Source organism: Sarcophilus harrisii, chromosome 3 (genome assembly GCF_902635505.1).
Source record: "Sarcophilus harrisii chromosome 3, mSarHar1.11, whole genome shotgun sequence".
In the NCBI taxonomy this organism is placed as follows: domain Eukaryota; kingdom Metazoa; phylum Chordata; class Mammalia; order Dasyuromorphia; family Dasyuridae; genus Sarcophilus; species Sarcophilus harrisii.
In genome coordinates, this window is record NC_045428.1 from 257,876,501 (window position 1) to 257,895,692 (window position 19,192).

General features: G+C 32.1%; 1 pseudogene; it reads left to right on the top strand.

Moving 5' to 3' along the window:
• The first annotated feature begins 17,896 nt into the window (after nucleotides 1-17,896).
• On the top strand, nucleotides 17,897-18,355 carry LOC100922127 (annotated as a pseudogene).
• The last annotated feature ends 837 nt before the right edge of the window (nucleotides 18,356-19,192 follow it).

Consider the following 19,192-nt stretch of genomic DNA (forward strand, 5'->3'; position numbering starts at 1 on the left):
AGCTTAAGCAAATTCTGTCTTTTCTCTGATATCTTGGCTCTGGCCTCCCACATTCAAACCTAATTTCTTACAAAAGCTCCATCTTACATTTCAAACTGCCTATTAGAAATTTTAAACTCTATAGCCAATAAACATTTTTTATTCAATACTGAAGTTATTATCTTTCTCCTCAAGTTTCCCCCTCTTTCTAATTTGCTTTTAGCTATTAAGGGCACCATCATTCTCCTATTCACCCGGTCTCCAAACTTTGATGTTCTCAGCTTCTGGTTGTGTCTATTTCACTCTCCCACTCACTTTTATATCCAATCAACTGAATTGAATTGGAGTGGATATGAATATGATAGGATTTAACAAGTTCTATTTAACAAGATACCTTCCTATCATCTCTTATACATGTCCCTTCTCTCCTCTGACACTTCCATCATGCTGATAGACATCCTTATCCTCAAACCTGAAGCATTACAAGAAATTTCTAGTTGATCTTCCTGACTTCTTTATTTCTGTTTAGGGTACCATTATTCTTTTAGCAAAATATGTTTGTGGCCTTCAAATAATTCTCAACCTGGAATTAGAATCAAACCTCTTGTTAAAAGCCATATCACTTTAACCAGACTGTGACAAACTTAAACAATTCACAAGAATTGATTAAGAATTTAGTATGTGCCTAATACCATGCTTATGGCACTATGGGATTACAAATAAAATAAAATATAGTCCTTCATTCAAGGAGTATTATTTTTGTATACAGGGTATAGAATTAATGTTAAATTTATCTCATCTCTGAAATATCCCTAATGTGTGTGTGTGTGTGTGTATGTGTGTGTGTTTGTGTGTGTGTGTGTGTATGTGTATAAAGTAAAGAGGATATCATATAAGAAAGCACCTGCTCTTGGTCTTAGGACAACAATCTAGGTCACATCTTATGTGCACATTCTGCTCAAGTTCTCTAGTAGCATTTCTGAGAACATTAGATCTCTCCAGGGAACACTCAGCACAAATAAAAACCACTCACAGTCACAAAGAGGAAGACATTCAGGGTCACCTGACTCCTGCAGATACCCTACCTATAATAAGCTCCTGTCTGCCTCTTTGTCTCAGTCCTTCTCTAAGCATTCTATACAATATATACTCTCGGTAGTAGAATGTGGAATAATTTTCAAACAATAACAATATAAAATCTGCTCCTTCCTGCTTGTGATCTGGGAACAGGCATTCCAGTGTAGAAAAGCACAAAATACACTCTTCCAGATCATTGATGTATCTTTCCCCTTCATATTCCTTCATATTCATAACCCTGACCTTAACTTCAAGCCACTTTTTCAATTGTTTACAAAATGCTTTCAGGTAAAATCTTTCAATCCTTAGATGATGAAGGACACATTGAAACAGCCATTGTGTTTCTTCTATTTACCTGGCTTAGAAAGCCTTGGCATTTATCCAGTACTCTTGGAATTACATCCCTTTAGGGGTCTGAGGCATCGCTGAGCTCAATGGATGCTTGCCAAACTAGAAGATAGAAAGGTGGCCAAGATACTTTTAAATATTCCCTACAGATCATTATCTCTTTCGTGTGCTGTTCAGGTCACTTATCAGCAACTGACTGTGATCTTAAAATTTCATATTCAGCAAATAAGATTCCTTTATTAAAATATCTAAGAATGCAGAAAATAATTAGAATAAAATGCCTGTACAAAAATATGCTGCCAAAATACCAAATAGATAAGCAAGAAGAAAAAGGAGGGGAAAAAGAAAGAAAAAAGAAGAAAAGAAGAAGAAGAAGAAGAAGAAGAAGAAGAAATCTAAGAGACACATAGAAGAAACATTTGGAAATATGTTAGCAGACAAACACAAATGTTATTATCTTTGGCCTATACTACAAACCCATTGGAAAGAAAGAAGAAAGTAACACAATCTGATATGAAAGTACATTAGAAAAATTACTAATGTCTTCAAATAGCTGAATATTTGATAGAACTCATTCTCTAACCAAAGTGGAAATGTTACTAGTACTACTAACTTGACTTAAAGATAATACAATTCTAAAAGAAAGAAAAAAAAATAACATGGGTATCATTGGTAATAGTTATAGATATGAAGATAATAGAAGGTTCAACATATAACAAATACTATACTTTCCATTTTTGTTGTAGAAAAGAAGCAGTAGTGTTGGAAAAGCACAAAACAAATTACTATATAGGAATGAAATAAGTTATAACCTCATTGTAAGAAACATAAATATAAATAAATAATACAGGAGAGCACTAGAAGACATATACACTGAAAGTATATGAAAAGTAAAGTAAGCAGAACCAGGGAAACAATGCATACATAGACACTCTGTGTGTGTTTATCTCTGTCTCTGTCTCTTTCTCTCTTTCTCTCTAAGAATAAAAGTAGATAAAGGTAGATAGATATGTGTATGTATTTATGGATATGTGCATGTATACATATACATGTGTAAAATTCATACATTTTAAGAGTTAACATTTTAGGAAAAGGAATACTTTTATAGACACAAAATCAACAATATAGATATATTACACATACTTCAATTGATGGTAACCTACCCTGCTCCCTAAAAATAAAGGCTATGTGTCAGAGACTAACTAATGTTCCTCATCTCTCTTCCAAAGTTCACAATTGAAAGATGATCTTCCCTTAAGGTTCCAAGCTTTTCTATATTAGCAAAAGCTATTTCCTCTTTTTAAGAAAGAATCATATTTTAAAAAGTAGAATCCCTTCTTGATTAATTTCCTTTATAGTGTATACACATAATACATATGATAGGTGTATAATATATACATATATGTTTATAATGCACATGTATGTGTATACTTATAAATACATGCATGTATATAAATAAGCACAGTAAATAGTATGTGTATTGTATATATATATATATATATACACACAATACACATATATTCTTATACATGTATGAATGTTTAAATGTGTGAATATTTTAATATGTATTATATGCATCCATATAATATGTATTATATGCATTATAGAGATGCATGTGTATAGACATGTATAGATATGCATACATATATGTATGTATTCATATTAATGTATTAATGTTTATGTGTGTATCATATGAATTCATATTCATATATGTTAATACATGTGTGTATTCATAAGCACACATATAATTGTTGTTTTTCCCCTAGCATCTAAAATATGTTGCACATAATATTCATTAATACTAAATAAATTATATTATGAGAGTTAACATATATAATGCCACTCTAGGACCATTTTAAAAATAAAAATAAATTATCTATTAAAGTTAACAGAAATGGGGGCAGAGCCAAGATGGCAGAGAGGACAAGTGTTTCTTTCTGAGCTCTCCTAATACTCTCACACTAATTATGAAATTCGACTTCTGAAATAGTGCTGGTCTGGCAGAATCTACAAATATTGGGAGTGAAATATTACCAGCTGAAAGTAATTTCAAAGATTGCCAGTAAAGGTCTGTTTCAGTGAGGTGAAGAAGGGGGTGGCCAGGTGCAGGCAGGGAGGCAGAATACAGAAGCTAGTGTACATTGACTTGACCCAGGGTGAGATACAGTTTTCATGGGGCAGAGAATCTACAGGAAAGTATGTACCACAGTATTGGCCACTCTGCCCTGGTTGTAAGCCAGTAGATGAGCAGAGAAGTTATAAAACATTCAACACAAATGCAGAAGATAAAGCGTAAACCTGAAAGTGCCAGAATCTCAAGGGACCCGACCACGCCCATCTACCACCAGGAGTGACTCAGCATAATCCCAATGCAGCCACTGCTGCTTCCTGGTGTCTATAGAAGAAGCTTAGAACTTCCTGCCCTAAAAGCAGATACCAACATTAAAAAAAAAAAAAATGAGTAAAAGGGAAAAGTGAACTCTTACTATATACAGCTTCTAAAGTGAAAGAGAAGAACAGATTATAAACCCTGAAGAGACTAAAAGCAGATTGTCTCCAGATGAAGCCCCAAAGGGGAATATAACCTGGTCCCCACCACACAAGGCTCTCCTAGAATAAATTAAAAAGTATCTTAAAAGAAAGCTAGAAAATGGGGAAAGGAAAGGAAAACTCTGGAAGAGGGTTTGTACAAGGCATATAATTAATTAAAAGAAAATTTTTATAAAGTGGAAAAATGAAACAACTTCCTGAAATGGAAAAGGAAAAGAACGCCCAGGAAAACTGAATTTGTAAATTGGAAAAAGAAAATAACTACTTTAAAAATTTGTGAAATGGGAAAAAAAATCCATTGAACAAAACAACTCATTTAAAACTTCAATGACAAATACAAAAAATAGTAAAAAAAGTAAATGAAGAAAATAATTCATTAAAAATCAGAACTGAACAAATGGAAATGAATGACTTAATTAGATATCAAGCATCAGTCAAGGAAAAGGAAAAAAAAAGAAAAATATAGAAAAAGTGTTAAAAACTAGTTGGGAAGACAATAACATTGGAAAATATATCTAAGAGAGATAATCTAAGGATTATTGGACTGCCTGAAAACCATGATGATAAAAAGAGCCTAGCCACTTTTTCAGAACATCTTCAAGGGAACTGTCCAGATGTCATAGAAACAGAAGGTAAAATAGACATTGAAAGAATTCATCAAACATCTCCTGAAAGAGGCTACAAAATTAAAACTCCAAGGAATATTGGTGCTAACTTTCAAAAGTATCAGACCAAGAAAAAAATATTACAAGCAGTCAGAAAAAAATTCAGATATCAAGGAACCACAATAAGGATTCCTCAGGATTTAGCACCTTCCACAGTAAAGGATCGAAAAACCTGGAATATTATATTCTGAAAGACAAAAGAACTTGGAATGCAGCCAAAACGAAATTGATCTGTTAAACTGAGCATTTTCTTCCAGGCAAGAAGATGGGCCTTCAATGAAATAGGTGAATTCCATTTATTTCTGATGAAAAAAAAAGACCTATACAAAAAAAGTTGACCCTCAAATATAGGGTTGAAGAGAAGCATAAAGAGATAAAAAGAATTCTTGAGAACTGTATTTCTGTTATAGGTATACAAAGGGAGAGCATGTATAATTTGATTTTAATGTTATAATTAAAAAAAGGAACTAGAGGTAGAAAAGGAATTGTACCAGAAAAAGGTAAAAGTGGAGGTAAAAAGAGGAAAATTACATCTCACAAGGAGGCAAAGGAAACATCTTGTATTTGAGGGAAAAAGGTAGGGGGATGAATGAGCATTGTGTGAAATCTTACTCTTATGAGATTTGGCTCAAAGAGAAACTATTAGACATATTTGGTTTACATCAAAACTTCTCTCACTTTATTGAAAAGTGGGAGGGGAAAAATGGAAAGGTAAGGGTTAGGGTAAATAGAAGGGAATACAGAAATAGTAGGGGAAAGGTAAAAAAAAAAAGGAGAGTGACTCTAAATGGGGGAGGCATTCTTAAGGGGGAGGGCTGTTGAGGCAAGTGTCAATAAGTTAAATACTGGGGAGGGGGGGGAAAGGAAAAGGAAAGGGAAAAGTATAATCTGGAGATAATAAGATAGCAGAAAATACAGAATTAGTAGTTTTAACTGTAAATGTGAATAGGATAAACTCTCCCACAAAGCAAGGCAAGTGGCAGACTGGATTAAAAACCAAAATCTTACAACATGTTGTTTATAGGTAACACATTTAAAGCAGAATGATATATACAGAGTAAAGGTAAAAGGCTAGAGTAGAATGCTTTAGGTGAAGTTAAAAAAAAAAAAAAAGCAGGGGTAGCCATCCTTATCTCAGATCAAGCAAAAGCAAAAATTGATCTAATTAAAAGAGATAAGGAAGGAAAACATATCTTCCTAAAGGGTAGCATAGACAATGAAGCAATATCAATACTAAACATATATTCACCAAGTGATGTAGCATCTAAATTCTTAAAGGAGAAATTAAGAGAACAATAAGAAGAAATAGACAGCAAAACTATAATAGTGGGAGATCTCAACTTTGTTTTCTCAAAACTAGATAAATCAAACCACAAAATTAATAAGAAAAAAATTAGAGATAAATAGAATACTAGAAAAGTTAGATATGATAGATCCTTGGAGAAAACTGAATGGAGGCAGAAAGGAGTACACTTTCTTCTTGACAGTTCATGGAACCTATACAAAAATTGATCACATATTAGGAGATAAAGACCTCAAAATCAAATGCAGAAAGGCAGAAATAGTAAGTGCATCCTTTTCAGATCATAATGCAATAAAAACTACATTCAATAGAAAGCCAGGGAAAAATATACCAAAAAATAATGGGAAACTAAATAATCTCATCCTAAAGAATAAATGGGTGAAACAGGGAATCATAGATACAATTAATAATTTCATCCAAGAGAATGACAATAATGAGACAACATGACAAAATTTGTGGGATGTAGTCAAAGCGGTAATAAGGGGAAATTTTATATATTCAAGAGCTTGCTTGCATACAATAGAAAAAGAGAAGATCAATGAATTGGGCTTGCAACTAAAAAAGCTAGAAAAGGAGCAAATTAAAAACCCAAAATCAATTACTAAGGTTGAAATTCAAAAATAAAAAGGAGAGGTTAATAAAATTGAAAGTAAAAAAAAACATTATTGAATTAATAAATAAAACTAAGAATTGGTTTTATGAAAAAAACTAACAAAATAAATAAACCTTTGATAAATTTGATTAGAAAAATTTAAGAGGGAAATCAAATTGTTAGTTTTGAAAATGAAAAGGAAAAACTGTCCACCAATGAAGAGGAAATATGAGCAATAATTAGGAGTTACTTTGCCCAAATTTATGCCAATACATTTGATAACCTAAGTGAAATGGAGGAATACCAACAAAAATATAGGTTCCCAGATTAACAGAGGAGGAAGTGAATGGCTTAAATAGTGTGATTTTAGAAAAAAAGAAATAGAATAATTTATTAATCAACCCCTTAAGAAAAAATCCCCAGGACCAGATGGTTTTACATGTGAATTCTTCCAAGCATTTAAAGAACAGTTAATTCTATTACTATATAAACTATTTGAAAAAAATAGGGAATGAAGGACTCATACCAAATTCCTTTTATGGCACAGACATGGTATTGATACCTAAACCAGGTCAGATGGAAACAGAGAAAGAAAATTATAGACCAATCTCCCTAATGAATATTGATGCAAAAATATTGAATAAAATATTAGCAAAGAGATTACAGAGAATCATTCCCAGCATAATACACTATGACCATATAGATTTTATACCAGGAATGCAGGGGAGGTTCAAAATTAGGGAAACTTAGCATAATTGACCATATCAATAACCAAATTAACAAAAAAAAATGATCATCTCAATAGATGCAGAAAAAAAATTTGATAATGTTCAACACCCATTTTTTAAAATTAAAAACACTAGAGAATATAGGAATAAATGGACTCTTCCTTAATATAGCCAGTAGCATCTATCTAAAACCATTAGTAAGCATCATATGTAATGCCGATAAATTGGAACCATTCCCAGTAAGATCAAAGGTGAAACAAGGTTACCCACTATCATGATTACTATTCAATATTGTATTAGAAATGGTAGCTTTGACAATAAGATGAGAAAGAGATTAAAGAGATTAGAGTAGGTAATGAAGAAACAAAACTATCACTCTTTGCAGATGATATTATGGCATAGAGAACCCCAGAAAATCTATTTAAAAGTTATTAGAAATAATCCACAACTTTAGCAAAGTTGCAGGATACAAAATAAATCCACACAAATTATCAGCATTTTTATACATCATTCATAAAATCCAACAAGAAATACAAAGAGAAATTCTATTTAAAATAACTTTTGATACTGTAAAATATTTGTAAATCTATCTGTCAAGGGAAAGTCAGGAACTCTATGAGCAAAATTATAGAACACTTTCCACAAAAATAAAGTCAGATCTAAACAAATGTAAAAATATTTAGTGCTCTTGGATAGGTTGAGTAAATATAATATAAATGGCAATACTGCCTAAACTAATCCATTTATTTAGTGTTATACTAAACAAATACCAAAATCTATTTTAATGACCTAGAAAAAATAACAACAAAGAACAAAAGATCAAGAACCTCAAGGGAACTAATGAAAAAAAAAATCAAATGTAGGTGATATAGCTGTACCAGATCTAAAACTATATTATAAAGCTGCAGTCATCAAAACCATTTGGTACTAGCTAAGAAACAGACTAGTAAATCAGTGGTATAGGTTAGGTTTAAAGGACAAAATAGTCAATAAGTTTAATAATCTAGTATTTGAGAAAACCAAAGACTCCAGCTTTTGGAATCAGAATTCACTATTTGACAAAAACTGTTGGGAAAATTGGAAACTAGTATGTCATAAACTAGGCATTGACCTGCACTTAACATTGTACATCAAGATAAGGTCAAAATGGGTTCATGATCTAGGCAAAAGAGTGATATTTTAAATAAATTAGAAGAACATAGGATAGTTCACCTCTCAGACCTGTGGAGGAGTAAGGAATCTATGACCAAAGAAGATTTAGCAATCATTATTTATCACAAAATTTTTGATTATATTTTTTAAAAAGTTTTTGTACAAACAAAACTAATGCAGACAGTTTTGTTTACACAAAAACTTTTTAACTTAATATAATCAATGCAGACAAGATTAGAAGGGAAGCAATAAACTGAGAAAACATTTTTACATTCAAATGTTCTGATAAAGGAATCATTTTCAAAATATATAGAGAATTGACTCTAATTTATAAGAAATCAAGCCATTCTCCTACGGATAAATGGTCAAAGGATATGCACAGACAATTTTCAGTGAAGAAGTTCGAACTATTTCCAGACATATGAAAAGGTGCTCCAATGACTATTGATCAGAGAAATGCAAATTAAGATACCTCTGAGATACCACTACACACCTGTCAGATTGGCTAAGATGACAGGAAAAGATAATGACGAGTATTGGAGGGGATGTGAGAAAAGTGGGACCTTGCTACATTGTTGGTGGAATTGTGAATGGATCCAACCATTTTGAAAGACAATTTCGAATTATGCTGAAAAAGTTATCAAACTGTGAATAACCTTTGATCCAGCAGTGTTACTACTGGGCTTATATCCTAAAGAGATCTTAAAGGAGGCAAAGGGAACCAAATGTGCAAAAAAGTTTGTGGAAGCCATTTTTGTAGTGGAAAGAAACTGCAAACTGAATGGATGCTCATTAATTAGAGAATGACTGAATAAATTGTGATATATGAATGTTATGGAATATTATTGTTATATAAAAAATGGCCAACAGGATGATGTCACAGAGGCCTGGAGAGACTTACATGAATTGATGCTAAGTGAAATGAGCAAAACTAGGCTATCATTATACACGGCAACAACAAAATTATGCAATTAACAACTCTGATGGATGTCGCTCTCTTCAACAACGAGATGATTCAAACCAGTTCTTCTTGTTTAATAATGAAGAAAGCCATCTACACCTATAGAGAGGACTATGGAAACTGAGTGTGGACCACAACATAGCATTTCCACTCTTTCTGTTATTGATTGCTTGCATTTTTGATTTCCTTCTCAGGATTTTTTCTTTCTTCCTAGATCCAAATTTTCTTCTGCAGCAAAATAACTGTATAAATATATGTATGTATATATATATATATATATATATATATATATATATATATATATATATTGGATTTAATCTATACTTTCACATAATATATATGTATATATATATACATATATTGGATTTAATCTATACTTTCACATATTTAATATGTATTGGACTATCTGCCATCTAGGGAAGGAGATGGGGGCTTGAAGGAGGGCAAAAGTTGGAACAGAAGGTTTTGTAAGGATAAATGTTGAAAAATTATCTATGCATATGTTTTGTAAATAAAAAGCTATATTAATAATAAAAAAGAAAAGAAAATTAATAGAAATTACCTTGGTGCCAAGTATTATGTGGAATGACAGATAATTCAATTAAATGACTTCTTCACTTTTAGAACTAAGAAGGATTTTGCTACATATGCACTTTGGATGCTCATGTTCTTACATTAACAACTTACATTAACAACAACAAAAGAACAGTATCCCTGGGATCAGGGGAGATCTGATTCTATACTCTAGTTCTGCACCTTTTATTTCTGAAAACTTGTCATTTCTCAATAGCTAAAAATGACTGAGTTCTACTTAGCAGGTATACTGATTTAAAATGGTATGTGACCATATAGTTCTTTATATGCCAAGTGAACTCCTTCCTAACACACTCCTACTTCTTCAATTGAATTTGTGTCTGTGTTACCAGATTCTAAAATCTTTTCTCAGATGGGCCACTCTCTTGAATGTTCTATTTCCCTCATCTGAGGCAGTGAATTATGGACTTCTTTCCTCTCACATTTGAGCATACCCCCTTCCAACTGTATGTCTTCAAAAGACAGTTGAAGGGCAGATTTTACAATTGCCCCCATTGTGTCATTTAGTCCTTCTTCAAAAGATTCCAATATTGTTTGGTCATGAATCTGAAGAATAATGTACTTAATGTTAGACAGATGAGAATCTCAACTATTCAATTATTCTGTACATCTCTTACCATCTAATTCTCATCTTCAACTATTGTCATTGTCACAATGACATGTTTTCTAATATTTATGCCTTATTCTTCTTATCTAGTTTATAAATCTCCTATATGTGAAATAGGAGAAAAAGTGCCTGGTGGGAGGTCTGACAAGAATGTTATGACTCATTTTCTCTATGCTCAAGGAACCTATGCAGTTAGACAGTTTGTGATAAATTAGTGAATCAATGAATGAAAACTTAAGGTTCCATGTTGTGGGAATTCAGCATGCAGTACAGTTCTGCTGGTGGAACTCAGCAGTCTTTTGCAAATGCTTCAGGCTGTATCTGTGTGAAACCAGATAAACTACTTTGGTAGAAATGATGGATTGATTTAGTAAACTGATTGATTTGACTTAATCTTTTTTTTTTCACTGATTGATATCTGATTTCTTGAACTGACTTAAATTATTGCATTGTTTTGTTGTCATAAAAATATCCCTTCAGGGATTCTGATAGTAAAGCAGAATAATAGCACATTTGCAGTTAGTATTATGTTCCATCTGCTGGAACTGCCTATTACTCTCTCACTATATACAAGTTATGAGAACTTTCTAGGAATGTGCCCCTTTGAATTAAGCAGTGAAATTGTTGTTTTGAATAAAGAGCCAAATACTACTTCTTAAACTCTTAGGATTATATGACTTGAAGTTGAAGAGTCCTTAGAGGGATGTCTAGTTGAAACTTTTTCATCTCCAGATGAGAAAACAAAGGTCTAGAAAGCTGCAACACTTTGCCCAAGGTAGGAAGTAGCAAAGCCAAGATAAACACCAAATCTTATTCCAAGTTCATTGATCGTTTTTCCATGCAATATGATGCCTTTGGTAAATTACTTAATTGCTCTTAATTATATAGTTAGGACAAAAATATGTTTGCTTGACACTTCATTCAGTTTAATGTCAAATTTTCACTGATATCAATTGAAAAGACTAAAATGAGATAAGCATGAAAAATATTGCCCATGCTATGATTTAATCAACAATGAAAAAAATTTCTGGTCATTTTTCATCCCCATCCTAATCTCTTCTCTTCTTTCCTTCCCTCCTCTCCTTTCCTATCCTTTTTTTTCCTCTTCACACTTTTCCCCCTCTACCCATCTACTTTCTATTTTCTTTCCCTTTTCCCTTGGATTCTAAAATTTACTTACACCACCCCCTCATAGGAATCCTTTTCAGTATATATGAAAATAAAATAGGAAATCAAGATCCTGGTACCAAAATGTCAACTATCACCAAGTTGCTACTTCAGCAACTTCCATGTTTTTTTAAACAACATATTCAATAGAGATGAAAGTGTAGAATTCTAATAATAATGTATAGATTTTTTTTAATTATGGATTTACAGTAACTAGAGATGGAAGAGACTGACAAAATAAATCTTGCAATTTAAAGGGTTTTTGTGTGTTTATTTTATTAAAAAAATCATATATTTTGGTAGAATCTTTTGGAGATTAGAGGACCGTAGTAGAGAAAAAGGGAGAAAATAAACACTTATGGTTCTATTTTGTGACAAATACATTATAAAATGTTTTACTAATACTTTTTAGTAGATTTAGAGCTGGGAGCAGTAAGATGTCATTGGGTTCTGATGTCTTATTTTTTAGATGAGGAAATAAAGGCAAAGAGTCATTAAATATTTTATGCAGTGTAATTTAACTACTAATTATCTGAGATGGGGTTTTAGCCAGATCTCTGAGACCCCAGTTCTATTGAGGATCTCATTCAGAATCTAATTAAATAAAAGATAATCTAAATTTTAAGATTTTTTTTCATGCCCCAATAGTATTAAATAATTTATTTTCTCACAATGAGTTTTACTTCTTCAGAGTAATTCTCAGAGTAAGAATATTGCCATATAATGGAATGGTTTAAGGAGAGAACAGTGATTCTCAAAATCATATTTTTTTCAAGGGAAGAAACTAATACTTGAGAAATGTCAAAGCATAGTCTGGAGCTATAATTTCTATTAAAAGAACATACAAATTAACCAGCCTAATTCTTCTTAAACATGTGGGAAGATGGAATTGCAACATTGCAAATAGAGCAAAAGTTTTAGCTTGTGAACAAGTCCATTGCAAAAGAATAGCTTCTTAAAAAATGTGACATAATTATTACTATTTCTTCTAAGTACAAAAGTCATTGTACAATGTAATTCTAATGCTCTCATCCAACAGAAAAGCATTTCTGCCTTTCATTTAATTGTTATGAAGCTTAATGGGAGTTTATGACGATTAGAATTAGTAAATTTAGAAGACAGTTTAGAAGTAGAGTAGTACAATGAATAGAACCATCAACCTGAAATTGGAAAGACCTGTGTTCAAATCCAATTTCAGAAATTTACTAGCTGGGTGAATCTGGGAAAGTCATTTAATCTCTACCTGTCACAGTTTCCTCAAATGTAAAACTGGGATAATTGTGAAACTGGGATAATAGTAAACATCTGCACCAGACTGTTACTGTGTTGATTAAATGAGATAACATGTATAACATGTATGTATATAGTATGGTACCCTACCTCTTTTTTTTCTCTTAGTTTTTTTATCTATAATAAAAAAAATCCTATCAGATTTTTGTTAAGTTGAATTTATTTAGAAAAAAAATGGAGACTGAGCCTAGATGGCAGAGTAAGGAAGCACCTAGCCATCATCTTCCAACATTCTGTTCTAAATGATTTTAAAATAACTTGTCAAACAAAATTTAAAGAATCATAAACAATGAAGTGTCAGTGAGACATTTTTCAAGCCCAAGATATTTTATGAGGTAAGAAGAAGTCTATGGCAATGGGATGGGAGCTTGGCTGCACAGTGACACCAGGTATGGATATTGGAGACCAAAATTGTACTAGATGCACTCACCACCTAGAAATACTAAAAGCATTGAAATGGTCAGGAAGAGATTATGGGGGACTCTTAAACTACCTCTGGAGACAGGAAGAGACACTGTTTGGCAACTCCATTGACCATTATTCAGTTTAATGTCACCAGTGGCAGGCAAGGGGTGTGTGTGTGGGGGGGGAAGACGGAGAAGAATTATGAAAATCAGAGACTGGGGCACTAATGGGGTAAAGCTCAAAACACAGACAAGGGAAACATGGAATACATTTCACCCCAGATTGTATCATATTGGAAGCACTGAAAACTTAGAGTTGCCCTTAATTCAACCTCCACCAAAACTAATTGTGAAAACAGGTCAAAGAAATCTGAGACTTAAGAACAGTGACTTCCTACAACACCAACCTTAATCTACCAGATTTAGGAAAAAATAGTATACATTGTTTGGAAGAACTTATTCAAATATCATGGAGCCACAGTCAGGATGTATACAATATTTACCTGTTACTATTTGGGTTATGCAGGTGTTCAGGAAAGACCAGTGCCGTATGATTAGCCCCTTCATCAATCATCCAACTCTCTCCTATGGCTCCAAAAATTATGATATTCATAGTTTTCTCACCTCCAGTAAACATTTTTGGCCAATGGACTAAACCATGTGAATGGTAACTTCAAAGCCAATACTGAGTTAGGGAGGTCTCTATTCCAAACACATAGAGACTTCCTCTGGTGCAATAGGCAAATATAAACAATATGAACAATTTGTTCTGTAGGGGTATGAAGGTGCTGTGGAGTGCTTAGACCTTGTCTGATTATTAAAGATACTAAGGTCATCCACAATATCCCAAGCCATTATCACTTACAGTGACTTTTGTCTTGTCACTGGACTTGCACTCTTTGGAAGAGAAAGTGAGTGCAACAATGTGAAACTCAGCCTCTCTTACATCCAAATTATGTATGAATCCACAGATATCACGCATATCATTTTACCATAAAAAGGGAAAAGTACTCGAAGGTGTAAAAATGTTTATAGCAGACTTTTTGTAGTGGCAAGAAACTGGATATTGAGTGGATGCTCATCAGCTAAAAAATGGCTGATAAGTATGGTATGTGAATGTTACGAAATATTGTTCTATAAGAAATGATCATCAGGATGATTTCAGAAAGGTCTGGAGAGACTTGCATGAACTGATGCTAAGGGAAGTGAATAGAAACTAGATAACATTGTTCACAGCAACAGCAAGATTATGAGATAATCAATTCTGATGAATATGGTTCTTTTCTACAATGAGGTGATTCAGGCCATTTCCAATAAACCTGTGATGAAGAGAGCCATCTGCAGTCAGAAAAATGACTGGGATGATTGAATATGAATCACAACATAGTATTTTCACTTTTTTGTTATTTACTTTTTGTTTTCTTTCTCTTTTTCTTTCCATTTTGATCTGATTTTTCTTGTGCAACATGATCATTGTAGAAATATGTATAGAAGAAATGCACATGTGTAACATATATTCTCTTAATTGCTGTCTAAAGTAGGGGAAGAAAATTTGGAACACGATGCTTTGCAAGGGTGAATGTTGAAAACTATGCATATATTTTGAAAATAAAATTGTAAAAAAGAATAGATTTTGGGTTCCAGATACTCTCCTTCCTCTCTTCTTAGACCCCGAATTCAGAAGGCACATGCAAAAAATTTCCATAAAAGTCATGAGAAGATAACAAAATATATTAGAAAGCAGAATCTAACAATATGTAGTTTACAAGGAGAACACTTGAAGCAAAGATATATTCAGACTTAAATTAAAAGGCTGAAGCAAAATCTCTTATGCTTCATCTGACATTTAAAAAGATAGAATTAGCAATTATGATCTTAGACAAAACAAAAGAAAAAATGGTATTGTGGTGGTAGTGATGGTGGCAGTAGTGGTTGAGGTACAATTGTATCTGATTTTTGTGACTCCCCTACCCTTTATTTTTCTTTTTTTTTGCAAAAATATTGGAGTAATTTTCCATTTTAATCTCCAGCACATTTTACAGATGAGGAAATGAAAGTAAACAGGAGCGACTGACTTTCACAGGATCACACAAACTGGCTTCAGGCCCAGCATTCTGCCCAATGATTTGATAAATGATTGGTTATTTTAATTTTTAAAAGAAAAAAGAAAGCCAAATTACTGTACTAAAAATGAAAAGAAAGAATACACTACCAAGAAAGGTTAAATAAAAGTAGTTGTCAGGAACTGTTTTGCAAATTTTATGCTAATAGCACTAACAAATTTAATGAAACAAATGAATATGTACCAAAAATTCAAATAGCATAGATAATCAGAAGAGAAAATAGAATATTAAACAATGCTGTTTTTAGAAAAGAAATTATTCTGGGAAATTATTTGGAATTATGCCCAAAGGATATATCTATGCATATTCTTTGATCCTGCTGGACACTACTGGGTTCATATCCCAAAGGGATCATAAAAGAGAAGAAAGTATCCAACTGTGCAAAAGTCTTTGCATCAAGTCTTTTTGAGGTGGTAAAGAAATGGAAACTGAGTGGATGCCCATCAATTATGGAGTAGCTGAATAAATTGTGGTATTTAAAGGTAATGGAATATTATGGTTCTATAAGAAATGATGAGCAAGATGATTTCAGAAAAGCCCGGAAAGACTTACATGAACTAATGCTGAGTGAAGTGAACTGAACCAGAAGAACAGTTATATTTGCTGTACACAGTAACAGCAAGATTATGTGATGACCAACTATGACAGACTCATCTCAGTAATAGAGTGATCCAAGATAATTTCAATAGATTTGGGACAGAAAATGCCATTCTCATTTAGAAAAAGATCTATGGTGACTGAATATGAATTGCAGCACAGTATTTTTAACTTTTCTTGTTGTTGCTATTTTTCCTTTCTTCTTGTTTTTCCCCTTTCTCCCATTTTTCTTCCATACTATGGAAATATGTTTAAATTATTATAGATCTATAACCAATATCAGATTACTAGCTATCTTGGGAAGTGGGGAGGAAATGAGTAAAGGGGAGAAAAAATACCTTGGAACTAAAAATCTTACAAAAGTGAATGTTGATAACTATTTTTACATGTAATTGGGAAAAATACAATTAAGTGAAAAAAAAAAAAGAAAAAAAATAAATAAGCCATACATGAGCTCCCTGAGTGAAAAAACAAAACAAAATAAAACAAACTAAAACCAAACAAATAAATTTACAAATGAAAGCATGTAAAATTTAAAAACAATTAAATCCATTACTATATAAACCTTTGGGGAAAATATGTAAATATGTCATCCCAACAAATTTTTGGGGGGCAACACAAATATTTGTTGATATCTAACCCGGGAAAGGCAAAAGTAAGGAAAGAAAATTATAGATAAATTTCCCCATTGAATATTGATACAAAAAATGTTCAATAAAATATCAGTAAATAGATTACAGCAGTATATCATAATGAAATACTATGTGCAGTTGAAATTTAAATAAGGAATGCAGGGCTGGTTCAATTTTAGGAAAACTAAATATAATAGATTAAATGAATAATGAAAACAATCAAAAATGATTTTATATATATATATATATATATATATATATATATATATATATGAGAGAGAGGGAGAGAGAGAGTTTTTACCAAATATAGCACTTATTCCACTCAAAAGCACTAGAACACAGAGGAATAAATGGAGCCTTTCTTAATATAACAACTAAGTTAGTGTAATGTATAATGGAAATAAATTAGAATCCTTCCCAATAATTTCAGGTGTGAAGCAAGGGTGTCTCATCAATATTGTTAATCAATATTATACTAAAATACTATAGCAATAAAGCAAGAAATATAGGAATAAGAATATGCCACAAGGAAATAAATTTATCACTCTTTGCAAATGATATAGTGTTCTCAGAGAATCTGAGAAAACTCACTAAAATAACTGGTCAACATAATCAACAAATTTAGCAAAGTGGCAGGATATAAAAGAAAAGCATAAATCATCAGCATTTCTAAATATAACCAACAAAATCTAATAGGAAGGGATAGAAAGTGAAACTCCAATGAAAATTCTTGCAGATATAAAATACGTAAAAGTCAATCTATGAGAATATAAGAATTATATGAACAGAGTCACTAAATATTTTTCACACATATAAATATTCAAGGAATTGGAAAATATTGATTATTTATGCCTATGTTGAACTAATATGATAAAAATGACAATGTTATCCAAATTAATTTACTCAGTACCATATTAGTCAAATTTCCAAAGGATTGTTTTGTGGATATTGAAAAAAATAATAACAATAGTTACGTGGAATAATAAAAGATTGTGAATATCAAGGGAATCAATGAAAAAATAACAATAAAGTAAGAAGTCCTCACAGTACCAGATTTCTCATTGTGTTAGAAAACAGTAATCATTAAAAAAAAAATCTGGCTCTTTCATTTTCTGATCTTTGTTGTCATGGATTGCAAGTATACTCCTGGAAAGAGCCTGTCCCAGTTGACTTTGCCATACCACTACAGTTTGGCCATGTGGCTGAAAGTCACCTCAGAAGATGTGATGGAGCAGATGTACAAGCTAGTCAGGAAAGGCCTGAGGTCATCCCAGATTGATGTTATCCTGAGGGATTCTCATGTGTGTATTGCACAAGTATGCTTTATAACTGGCAACAAAATTTTGAATATTCTCAACTATGAGTAACTTTCCCTGGTCTTCCTGAAAATCTTTATCACTTAATCAAGAAAACTATTGCTTTTTGAAGGGACCTTGAGAGAAACAGAAAGCATAAGGTTTATAAATTTCAAATAATTTTTGATGAGAATCAAATTATGCAGGCTGGCTCAATACTACAGAACCAAGAGAGTGGTCCCACCAAATGGGAAATATGAATTATATACAGCATTTGCTCTGGTGGCATAAATTTTGTTTTATTTACTAAAATAAAGTCACATCTAATATTAAAAACAATCTCATAATAGATAAGAAATAAAGTGATGGATCAAAGGAATAGATGCAAAATATATATTAATAGTCTCTCTGTCTCTATGTCTCTATGTATCTATCTACCTATACGATGTACAGAAATAAGCATAGCTACATGCTTTTACTGTGTTAAGTAACACAAAGATTCATCACAGAAATAACTTTTTTTGGAATCCATATGTACATGTTTTTTCCAAATAGTTTATTTAGTAATGGAATAAACTGTTTATAATATTTGGGAGAATTCAATTGTGAATTTACATTCTCCTGGGATTTGTTGTTGTTGTTCAGGCATATAATGTGGGATTTGAGGTAAGGAAGACTCATTTTCTTTTTTTAATGAAAGATTTTTATTTTCAAAGCATATGCACAGATAATTTTCAACATTCATCCTTGCACAAACTGGTGTTCCAAATTGTTTTATCCCTCCCTTCCCCCTACCCTCTGCCCTAGAGAGCAAGTAATTCAATATATGTTAAATGTGTGCAATTCTTCTATACATATTTCTACAATTATCATACTAAACAAGAAAAATCAGATAAAAAAAGAAATAAAATGAAATATGAGCAAACTACAAAAAATCATGTGAAAATACTATGTTGCGATTCACATTTAGTACTTTTCTCTGAGTACAAATAGCTCTCTTCATCACAAGCTCATTAGAACTGGCCTGAATTAACTCATTGTTGAACAGAGCCACATCTGTCACAGTTGATCATCACATAATCTTCTTGTTTCTATGTGCAATGTTCTCCTGATTCTACTTACTCTACT